Consider the following 12,647-nt stretch of genomic DNA (forward strand, 5'->3'; position numbering starts at 1 on the left):
TAAAAGTTGTAACAAAAATATTCAAAAATTGAAACGGTGTTTCCAGAAACAACACGATTTTTTGTTCAACAAAAACAACTAAAAGAAAGTTTTAAGTATTTTAAACATATAAAAAAGAGGATGAAACATAAAGTAGAGATATAAAAGGCATAAACAATCCAACAAACATAAAAATGAAGCCAATATAATGCATCAAACTAAACCAACGGACTCGTAAAACTTGCAAAAGAAGCAACAAAACATAAAGTCGCATTAACCAAAAAAAACTGGTCAATTACTCACACAAGGCAAAGGCACAAACACACAGATACAAATGCATACACTAACACCAATAACAAGAAACTAACGAAGAAAAAATATAAAGAAACCTACAATTGCACATGACGCTGCAGATAGCAAAAAAACGGAGGAATGTGTACAATATTGAATATATCTTAAAAGCTGGACAGACACACACAGTCTGACAGACAGACCGATCGACCGACATACAGATGAATGAATGGCTAGTTATACAAATATTCAGTTGAAAGGCGGTTTTGCATTAATCATCAGAAAACTTCAGCAGCAGGTTTTTAACAGCAATTATAACAGTCAACTGTTCGTATCGTTTGTTGCACTTGTTTAAAAGATTTAATGAAATTATCCAAGTTTTTCTTTTCATTTTGTAGAGAAATTTTATACTGTTTTTCCTTCTTCTGCTGTTACAAATTGTAGTAATTAATATTAAGATTTTGTTGTATTTAAGATAAAGTGCATGAAATTTGTAACAAAGTTGTAAGAAAATGTTTAATAATAATGTTGGGATTTTGTTCATTGTAGTTCGATAGAATTCTGACCTTAAGAGGCTTAAATTGTAAGAATTTTACAGAAAAATATAAATTAAATAATTCCATTGGAATCATTTCATATTTCAAGTAGGAATAGAATGTAGAACTGAAATATAAATAAAACTGAAATATAAATGAACTGAACTAGAACTGAACTAGACTGACTAGAACTGAACTAGAACTGAACTAGAACTGAACTAGAACTACTGAACTAGAACTGAACTAGAACTGAACTAGAAACTGAACTAGAACTGACTAGAACGAACTAGAACTGAAACTAGAACTGAACTGAACTGAACTGAACTAGAACTGAACTAGAACTGAACTAGAACTGAACTAGAACTGAACTAGAACTGAACTAGAACTGAACTAGAACTGAACTAGAACTGAACTAGAACTGAACTAGAACTGAACTAGAACTGAACTAGAACTGAACTAGAACTGAACTAGAACTGAACTAGAACTGAACTAGAACTGAACTAGAACTGAACTAGAACTGAACTGAACTAGAAACTGAACTAGAACTGAACTAGAACTGAACTAGAACTGAACTAGAACTGAACTAGAACTGAACTAGAACTGAACTAGAACTGAACTAGAACTGAAGAATGAACTAGAACTGAACTAGAACTGAACTAGAACTGAACTAGAACTGAACTAGAACTGAACTAGAACTGAACTAGAACTGAACTAGAACTGAACTAGAAACTGAACTAGAACTGAACTAGAACTGAACTAGAACTGAACTAGAAACTGAACTGAACTGAACTAGAACTGAACTAGAACTGAACTAGAACTGAACTAGAACTGAACTAGAACTGAACTAGAACTGAACTAGAACTGAACTAGAACTGAACTAGAACTGAACTAGAACTGAACTAGAACTGAACTAGAACTGAACTAGAACTGAACTAGAACTGAACTAGAACTGAACTAGAACTGAACTAGAACTGAACTAGAACTGAACTAGAACTGAACTAGAACTGAACTAGAACTGAACTAGATCTGAACTAGAACTGAACTAGAACTGAACTAGAACTGAACTAGAACTGAACTAGAACTGAACTAGAACTGAACTAGAACTGAACTAGAACTGAACTAGAACTGAACTAGAACTGAACTAGAACTGAACTAGAACTGAACTAGAACTGAACTAGAACTGAACTAGAACTGAACTAGAACTGAACTAGAACTGAACTAGAACTGAACTAGAACTGAACTAGAACTAGAACTAAACTAGAACAGAACTAGAACTGAACTAGAACTGAACTAGAACTGAACTAGAACTGAACTAAAACTGAACTTGAACTGAGTTTTCTCAGAACTCAACTAAAACCAAACTAAAACTGAGATTTTCGTTTGCTATGAGTTAAACGAAGAAGCAAATAAATCTCTCTACAAATAATTACGTACATAGTATATCAATGATATGAAATAAAGATTTCAGTAAGATTATTTTTTTATGGATAAAAGAAGTACTTTTATAAATCTTACTTTTTGTATTGTTTTCCAGTTATCCTCCCCCCTCCTCATTTTTACCTGTACATATACTTGCTTTTATTTTTATTCCATTAAAGCTTAATAAAATCAAAAAGTACTAAAATAGTATTTACTTTTTAAAAACTATATTTCTTCCTATAAATTGTACGAATATTTCGTATCTTTGTATACGTTTACAAATAAAACCGCCTTCCTGGATTCCGTATGGAAACGAGTACTAAATAGGAGAAATTCTATCTTTATTGGTTAAAATTTTTTGTTGCTTTTACATTTTCTTTGTATTCTCTTAAAAATAATCCTTGTTTACAGTTGGTAATGGAAATTCAATTACAAATACATATGTATGTAAATACTTCATGTACATATACATATGTACGTATTTATATCTGTACAGTATCCTAGCTATGGAAATATTTTTGTATAAAATCATATAATATGAGTATTTTTAGCAGGCATTGGAGAAAAGTTATATTAATACTTATGTACATACATTTTTTTTATGAAACAAACAGAAAATAGGGATTCGAGTTGGTGCTTATCAGAGCACAACAGGAATACATTGTAATTACGGTTTACAGTTATTATTTGCTGCCACCTTTCCTTTAGAAATGTAGTCTATTGGAGTTATACTGAATTCAATAACTAATTCCTGGTTATAGTTTTCTGGATATAATACAAGGATATTAATAAATATACGAAGATTTGATTATGTATATATTTGGTATACAAATTTTGATCCTTTCGTCATAAACTTTCACTTAAATCTCTTTAAATTGTTTATTAAATTTTGAAAAATTTATAGGACAAATATAGTTTTTATTATTATGTTGAAGTACATCTGCAAAAACACCTTAATTTACATAAATGCATGAACATAATTGTTATTCAATATTTTATGTAGATTTTCACAAAAATTATTTCTCATCATTTAGCATACGTTTAAATTATGTATTTATATAACACAATACATATTTGATTTCATCATTAACTTAATAACTATAATGATGAAAATGATTCACTATAATGATCATGTTTATGCTAAAAGATGTATCAATAAATAATGTGCAAAATGAAGTTTCATATATGAATATATTTACATATATGTACATATGTATGTACTATATGTGGCATCGAATCCTGCAGCTCTTGTTAAATTGACAAGTGGCATGATATGAAAAGTTTTCTTTCTTTTTTAATATCTACTGTTTTTTGGTAAAATAAATATTTTAAACTCCTTTTAATAACACAGAGCTACAAAAAGATGTGGGCTGTTTTGGAGAGTTACAACTGAACTAGAACTGAACTAGAACTGAACAAGAACTGAACTAGAACTGAACTAGAACTGAACAAGAACTGAACTAGAACTGAACTAGAACTGAACTAGAACTGAACTAGAACTGAACTAGAACTGAACTAGAACTGAACTAGAACTGAACTAGAACTGAACTAGAACTGAACTAGAACTGAACTAGAACTGAACTAGAACTGAACTAGAACTGAACTAGAACTGAACTAGAACTGAACTAGAACTGAACTAGAACTGAACTAGAACTGAACTAGAACTGAACTAGAACTGAACTAGAACTGAACTAGAACTGAACTAGAACTGAACTAGAACTGAACTAGAACTGAACTAGAACTGAACTAGAACTGAACTAGAACTGAACTAGAACTGAACTAGAACTGAACTAGAACTGAACTAGAACTGAACTAGAACTGAACTAGAACTGAACTAGAACTGAACTAGAACTGAACTAGAACTGAACTAAAACTGAACTAGAACTGAACTAGAACTGAACTAGAACTGAACTAGAACTGAACTAGAACTGAACTAGAACTGAACTAGAACTGAACTAGAACTGAACTAGAACTGAACTAGAACTGAACTAGAACTGAACTAGAACTGAACTAGAACTGAACTAGAACTGAACTAGAACTGAACTAGAACTGAACTAGAACTGAACTAGAACTGAACTAGAACTGAACTAGAACTGAACTAGAACTAGAACTGAACTAGAACTAGAACTGAACTAGAACTGAACTAGAACTAGAACTGAACTAGAACTGAACTAGAACTGAACTAGAACTGAACTAGAACTGAACTAGAACTGAACTAGAACTGAACTAGAACTGAACTAGAACTGAACTAGAACTGAACTAGAAACTGAACTAGAACTGAAATAGAACTGAACTAGAACTGAACTAGAACTGAACTAGAACTGAACTAGAACTGAACTAGAACTGAACTAGAACTGAACTAGAACTGAACTAGAACTGAACTAGAACTGAACTAGAACTGAACTAGAACTGAACTAGAACTGAACTAGAACTGAACTAGAACTGAACTAGAACTGAACTAGAACTGAACTAGAACTGAACTAGAACTGAACTAGAACTGAACTAGAACTGAACTAGAACTGAACTAGAACTGAACTAGAACTGAACTAGAACTGAACTAGAACTGAACTAGAACTGAACTAGAACTGAACTAGAACTGAACTAGACTGAACTAGAACTGAACTAGAACTGAACTAGAACTGAACTAGAACTGAACTAGAACTGAACTAGAACTGAACTAGAACTGAACTAGAACTGAACTAGAACTGAACTAGAACTGAACTAGAACTGAACTAGAACTGAACTAGAACTGAACTAGAACTGAACTAGAACTGAACTAGAACTGAACTAGAACTGAACTAGAACTGAACTAGAACTGAACTAGAACTGAACTAGAACTGAACTAGAACTGAACTAGAACTGAACTAGAACTGAACTAGAACTGACTAGAACTGAACTAGAACTGAACTAGAACTGAACTAGAACTGAACTAGAACTGAACTAGAACTGAACTAGAACTGAACTAGAACTGAACTAAACTGAACTAGAACTGAACTAGAACTGAACTAGAACTGAACTAGAACTGAACTAGAACTGAACTAGAACTGAACTAGAACTGAACTAGAACTGAACTAGAACTGAACTAGAACTGAACTAGAACTGAACTAGAACTGAACTAGAACTGAACTAGAACTGAACTAGAACTGAACTAAACTGAACTAGAACTGAACTAGAACTGAACTAGAACTGAACTAGAACTGAACTAGAACTGAACTAGAACTGAACTAGAACTGAACTAGAACTGAACTAGAACTGAACTAGAACTGAACTAGAACTGAACTAGAACTGAACTAGAACTGAACTAGAACTAAACTAGAACTGAACTAGAACTGAACTAGAACTGAACTAGAACTGAACTAGAACTGAACTAGAACTGAACTAGAACTGAACTAGAACTGAACTAGAACTGAACTAGAACTGAACTAGAACTGAACTAGAAATGAACTAGAACTGAACTAGAATGAAATAGAATACGAACTAGCACTTGAAAAAACTAGACCTGAACTAGAACTGAATAGAACTGAACTAGAACTGAACTAGAACTGAACTAGAACTGAACTAGAATTGAACTAGAAACTGAACTAGAACTGAACTAGAATGAACTAGAACTAACTGAATGAACTAGAACTGAACTAGAACTGAACTGAACTGAACTAGACTGAACTGAATGAACTAGAACTGACCAGAACTGAAAATAGAATGAACAGAACTGAACTAGAAATGAACTAGAACGAACTAGAATGAACTAGACTGAACTAAAACGAACTAGAAACTGAACTAGAACTGAACTGAAGGAACTAGAATTGAACTAGAATTGAACTAGGAACTGAACTAGAACTGAACTGAACTGAACTAGAACTGAACTTAGAATGAACTAGAACTGAACTAGAACTGAAAACTAGAATTGAACTAGAACGAACTAGAACTGAACTAGAACTGAACTAGAACTGAACTAAGAACTGAACTAGCAATGACAAATAAACTGAACTAGAACTGAACTAGAACGGAACTAGAACTAGAACTGAACTAGAACTGAACTAGAACTGAACTAGAACTGAACTAGAACTGAACTAGAACTGAACTACTGAACTAGAACTAAACTAGAACTGAACTAGAACTGAAAAATTTTAAGAAAAATTAATTTTCATTCTGTAGCCCTGTGTAATCGAGAAATTTAATACATATATCTTGCCACTAAATGAGGCATGGATGGTTGGTTATATGCAACACAAAACTGTTTATTCAATCACCAGCAAAAATATCGCTATAAATTATTTTATTCATTAATGTTTATAAATGAACCATATTTGAGGATGAGAATAAACTGATATCCGAATAAGCTATACAGCAGTGCAGTGTTGGCAGCAATTGTAATTGTATTTGTGGTTTTTTTGTGATGCAACGCAATTTCAAATGTTAATACTCTAAAAATTGATGAAGGGAAATTATGTTAGAATGAAGTCGAATGTAAAAATAACACGTATCTATTGAATTTTAATTACCATGTTCCCATTGTTTAGTTACTAAAATATTGATGTTAAAAATCCTGTTTTGTGTAAATATATTGCAGTTATACTTAACTGTGTGGTAGTATTGGTGTGCATTCAAATATTTCTATGAATTTTAAATTACATGGAGTCTTTTTCAATTTGCCTTCTTATGACAAAATACTTAATAGAAACCTAATACAAACCACATGACATTAGGATGAAATTATTTAAAATTTAGCTGCAGCAGCATGTTTTGAATTTTTTGGACAAGATTCTGATTAATTTAGACCAAATTTGACCTAAAGTAAAGTAGGGATTGGCAAAGAGCTACATATCTCATAAGCTTTTTCGCTTTCACATTTTACTCAAGAGAAAATGTACCCTTTTAATTTCCCTTCAACACCACGCCTTTGCTTTTAAAACCCATAACCAAACCCACACCCTTTTTAAGAGTCGCTCAGACGAGTTTCATTAAAACAAAAGAAAAAAACTTAAGGGCTAATATGGTTAATTAATTATATCTTTAAATTTAAATATTTTTTTCTTATATTTTCCTTTTTTTTTACGTAATGATATCGAAACATTGTTGTCGGTTTTACATATAATTCTGCTTTAATATTAAAAGCACGCAAATTAAAGCAAAAAATACTTGATACAAAAAGCAAAGTACATACGTGTATAAAAGAAACACTTGCGCATTGAGGCATGCAACAATGCTTGTACGCCTGCCTGGACAGTTTAAATATTTTGCTGTTCAAATGAATGAATATTATTGAAGTCAATATCTACCGAAGAAGAAGAAGAACAACAGCAAAAAAGTGAAATTGAATGCACTGAAAAACCATTTAAATATGCAGAAGAGCGGATTGAAAATTGCATATGATAAAAACTACTTAAGAATGTATGTGTGTGTGTATACTTATTGGAATTTCAAAATTACGAAAACAAAATTTTTGTAAAATTTTTTTTAAGGAAAATAAAGAAATGCTTTACGAAATAAGTAAAAGTATTTTTAATAGGTTGGTAGTAAAAAATTTGCCTAAAGCATTTGATATATAAAGTTTTCCGAAGAATATGTCTATAGTCAGTGCTATAGATCATTCTATAGCCCGGACTATAGACCAGTCTATACTCAGGAATAAAGATCAATCTATAGTCAGGAATACAGTCTGGTCTATAGATCAGTATATAGCCTGGACTAGAATGTCGAACCATAGATCAATGTATAGTCTGGACTATATATAGATCAGTCTATAGTCTGGACCATAGATCAGTCTATAGTCTGGACTATAGATCAGTCTATAGTCTGGACTATAGATCAGTCTATAATTTGGACTATAGATCAGTCTGTAGTCTAGACTATAGGTCAGTCGATAGTCTGGAATATAGGTCAGTCTATTGTCTGGACTATAGGTCAGTCTGTAGTCTGGACTACTGATCAGTCAATAGTTTGGATTATAGATCAGTCTATAGACTTTACTATAGATCAATCTATAGTCTGGACTATAGATCATTCTATAGTCTGGACTATAGATCAGTCTATAGTCTGGACTATAGATCAGTCTATAGAATGGACTATAGATCAGTCTATAGTCTGGACTATATTTCAGTCTATAGTCTGGACTATAGATCAGTCTATAGCCTGGACTATAGATCACTCTATAGTCTGGACTATATTTCAGTCTATAGCCTGGACTATAGATCAGTGTATAATCTGGACTATAGATCAGTCTATAGCCTGGACTATAGATCAGTCTATAGCAAGGACTATAGATCAGTCTATAGTCTGGACTATATTTCAGTCTATAGTCTGGACTATAGATCAGTCTATAGTCTGGACTATAGATCAGTCTATAGCCTGGACTATAGATCAGTCTATAGCCTGGACTATAGATCAGTCTATAATCTGGACTATAGATCAGACTATAATCTTGACTATAAATCAGTCTATAATCTTGACTATAGATCAGTTTATAGTCTTGACTATAGATCTGTTTATAGTCTTGCCTATAGGTCTTGACTATAGATCTCTAGTCCAGACTATAGATTGATCTCTAGTCCAGACTATAGAATGATCTCTAGTCTTGACTATAGATCAGACTATAATCTTGACTATAAATCAGTCTATAATCTTGACTATAGATCAGTTTATAGTCTTGACTATAGATCAGTCTATAGTCTTGAGAATAGATCAGTCTATAGTCTTTACTATAGATCTATCAATAGTCTGGATGGCTATCTGGACTTAAGATAGGTCTATAGTCTGGACTATAGATCAGTATCGATATAATAAGCTATAAACTGTCATGTCTGTGGATCTACCTTAACTGATCTTTACCATCATAAGTTTCCAACATCTTCAACTACGTATAGAAAGTGTATCAATATATCGATATATGTATATATAACAATAAAAGATCCCCCTTTTAACAAGAGAAATTTATATTTCAACTCCCTTGAAACTACAAAATATTTTTAAAAATATTCAATTATTTACATGTTGTAAACACTAAACATCCATTGTTATGTTTTCTTTTTTTACTCCTGAACATATAATTTAATATCATGCCATGTAATATAAAACAAACCCTTTTTCTTGATCATTTGATATTATGAATCGACAAAAAAATATAAAACAACAAAAGACTTTTCACTCTCGCCTACATTGTTGCACAAAAAACGAAAAAGAATTAAATTCAGATAATATCACAAAAGCAGCAACAACAACAAGACGATAAAGATGGTGATCATGCCTTGACATCCTTTTCCGTTCTCAATTTTTTTTATTGTTGTTGTGTACATATATTGGTGTGCTGTTATGACTTTTGTAAGGAAAGGGAACCTTAAGCTTGATAAATGTTGTTGACTGACTGTGGCGTCCACGCATAATTTACACAAATTCTTTAACTCCGCTTAAATAACTAACATGTTGTTGTTGTTGCCCCTGCTGATGTTTGTATAAAGTACAGTTATGGTGAGTAAGTACCATTATGGCACAAATGCCAAGACTTAAAAGAAATTATTTGAAAAAAATAAAAGTAAACGTTTGTAAAGAAAGAAAAAAGAATTCTGAATAAAAGACCGTCTGCATTTTAGTCGGTCAATAACGGGAATAAGTTATTTTAATGAGAAAATAAAGAAGACGCTGTTGAAAAGAGTACTAGAAGCAGTCGGGCACAAAAAAAAAAGACTAACTGACTGACTGACTAACACCACAATAACAAAACAACAACACCAGTTGGTATTGCCATCATTAACTGCAATAATTATTCACGGGTGCGACGACTTTTAAAGAACTGAAGACTTCTCTTTTTTTACAAATACATACATATAATATTATTTGCCAGTTTTGAACAACAACAAGAGCCACAACAACAACTTAAGAAAGCCATGTAAAGAATTTTTTTAAATTTACATTCAGTTACTAAAAAATTAAACGTACGAAGGTTTGGCAAGTTTGGACTATAGATCAATCTATAGTCTGCACTATAGGTAGATCATTCGAAAATCTGGACTATGGGCCTATAGTCTGGACTACAGATCAATCTATAGTCTTAACTACAGATCAATCTATAGTCTGGAGTACAGATCAATCTATAGTCTGGACTATAGATCAATCTATAGTCTGGACTATAGATCAATCTATAGTCTGGACTACAGATCAATCTATAGTCTAGAATATAGATCAATCAATAGTCTGAACTATAGATCAATCTATAGTCTGGACTATAGATCAATCTATAGTCTGGACTATAGATCAATCTATAGTCTGGACTATAGATCAATCTATAATCTGGACTATAGATCAATCTATAGTCTGGACTATAGATCAATCTATAGTCTGGACTATAGATCAATCTATAGTCTGGACTATAGATCAATATATAGTCTGGACTATAGATCAATATATAGTCTGGACTATAGATTAATCTATAGTCTAAACTATAGATCAATCTATAGTCTAAACTATAGACCAATCTACAGTCTGGACTATAGATAAGTCTAAACTCTGGACTATAGATAAGTCTATAGTCTGGACTATAGATAAGTCTATAGTCTGGACTATAGATAAGTCTATAGTCTGGACTATAGATAAGTCTATAGTCTGGACTATAGATAAGTCTATAGTCTGGACTATAGATAAGTCTATAGTCTGGACTATAGATAAGTCTATAGTCTGGACTATAGATAAGTCTATAGTCTGGGCTATAGATAAGTCTATAGTCTGGACTATAGATAAGTCAATAGTCTGGACTATAGATAAGTCAATAGTCTGGACTATAGATAAGCCTATAGTCTGGACTATAGATAAGCCTATAGTCTGGACTATAGATAAGTCTATACTCTGGACTATAGATAAGTCTATAGACTGGACTACAGATAAGTCTATAGACTGGACTATAGATAAGTCTATAGACTGGACTATAGATAAGTCTATAGACTGAACTATAGATAAGCCTATAGTCTGGACTATAGGTAAGTATATAGTCTGGACTATAGATAAGCCTATAGTCTGGGCTATAGATAAGCCTATAGTCGGGACTATAGATCAGTCTATAGTCTGGACTATAAATCAGTCTATAGTCTGGACTATAGATCAGTCTATAGTCTGGACTATAGATAAGTCTTTAGTCTGAACTATAGATCAGTCTATAGCCTGGACTATAGATAGGTATGTAGTCTGGACTATAGATGAGTATATAGTCTGGACTATAGATCAGTCTATAGTCACGACTATAGATCAGTCTATAGTCTCGACTATAGATCAGTCTATAGTCTGGACTATAGATCAGTCTGTAGTCTGGACTATAGATCAGTCTATAGTCTGGACTATAAATCAGTCTATAGTCTGGACTATAGATCAGTCTATAGGCTGGACTATAGATCAGTCTATAGGCTGGACTGTAGATCAGTCTATAGGCTGGACTATAGATCAGTCCATAGGCTGGACTATAGATCAGTCCATAGGCTGGACTATAGATCAGTCTATAGGCTGGACTATAGATCAGTCTATAGGCTGGACTATAGATCAGCCTCTAGTCTGGACTATAGATCAGTCTATTGTCTGGACTATAGATTAGTCTCTAGTCTAAGCTACAGATCTTTCTATATTCTGGCCTGCAGATCGGTCTATAGTGTAGACTATTGATCGGTCTATAGTGTAGACTATTGAGCAGTCTATAGTCTTGACTATAATTCAGTCTATAGTCTGGCCTATATATCATATATATCATTCATTCCTTTTCATTAAATTTCTTTCAAAATTTCATATTATTTAGAGAAAATAAATGTTCTGATGCATTTGATTCATAATTGAAAAGAGGCCTACTTTCATAAAAAATTTCCGCATTACTTAATTTCCGTTGAAGTGGGAAAAATATTCAAACAAAATGAATAATAAATATAGAAAAATACTTATAATTAATATTTGCACAAACAACAACAAAAACTCTACGCTCACAAGTGCAAATACTTAAGTGCTTAATTATCGAAGTGTATAAGGGGGAGGACATAGTGTGTAGTAAAGAAATTTAGGTCAAATATTTTTTGTATTTATATTTTAATTATTTTTCTTTTTTTTTCATACTCACATTTCAGTTCATTTCACTTCAATGTGAAAAAAACGGTAGTTTAAATAATGAAAATTGTAGAAAAAGAATTATAGTCTGTAAGTAAATAAACAAAATGTAAAGAATTAAAAAAAAATAAATATTATGTAAAATGAATATGTTTATGAAAAAGAATTTTTAATTAATTGGCATAAAATGTTTCTTGAATGTATGTGGAAAAAAATTTCATTAAACAGGGGTGTGGTTGGTTAAATAATTGAAATATGAAAGGGAAAGAATTCTTTTCTATTTGGTATAAAAAAAATAAAATAATTTTCTATAGAAAGCTAATCTTGAAAATTTTCTCTATAAAAAATTTAAAA

At 31.9% G+C, this 12,647-nt stretch overlaps 1 long non-coding RNA gene across 2 annotated transcripts in view; it reads right to left on the bottom strand.

The window, feature by feature from the left end:
* LOC119607032 overlaps positions 1 to 12,385 on the bottom strand; it is a 61,649-nt gene extending 49,264 nt beyond the window's left edge. For both annotated transcript variants that reach the window (XR_005231706.1, XR_005231705.1), the window contains exon 1: positions 12,307 to 12,385. This is a non-coding gene — a long non-coding RNA (uncharacterized LOC119607032). The remainder of the gene's footprint in view (positions 1 to 12,306) is intronic.
* Between the last annotated feature and the right edge of the window lie 262 nt (positions 12,386 to 12,647).

Source organism: Lucilia sericata, unplaced genomic scaffold (assembly GCF_015586225.1).
Source record: "Lucilia sericata isolate MDLA Ls3-8-SP2 unplaced genomic scaffold, ASM1558622v1 Contig000646F_arrow, whole genome shotgun sequence".
Lineage (NCBI taxonomy): Eukaryota > Metazoa > Arthropoda > Insecta > Diptera > Calliphoridae > Lucilia > Lucilia sericata.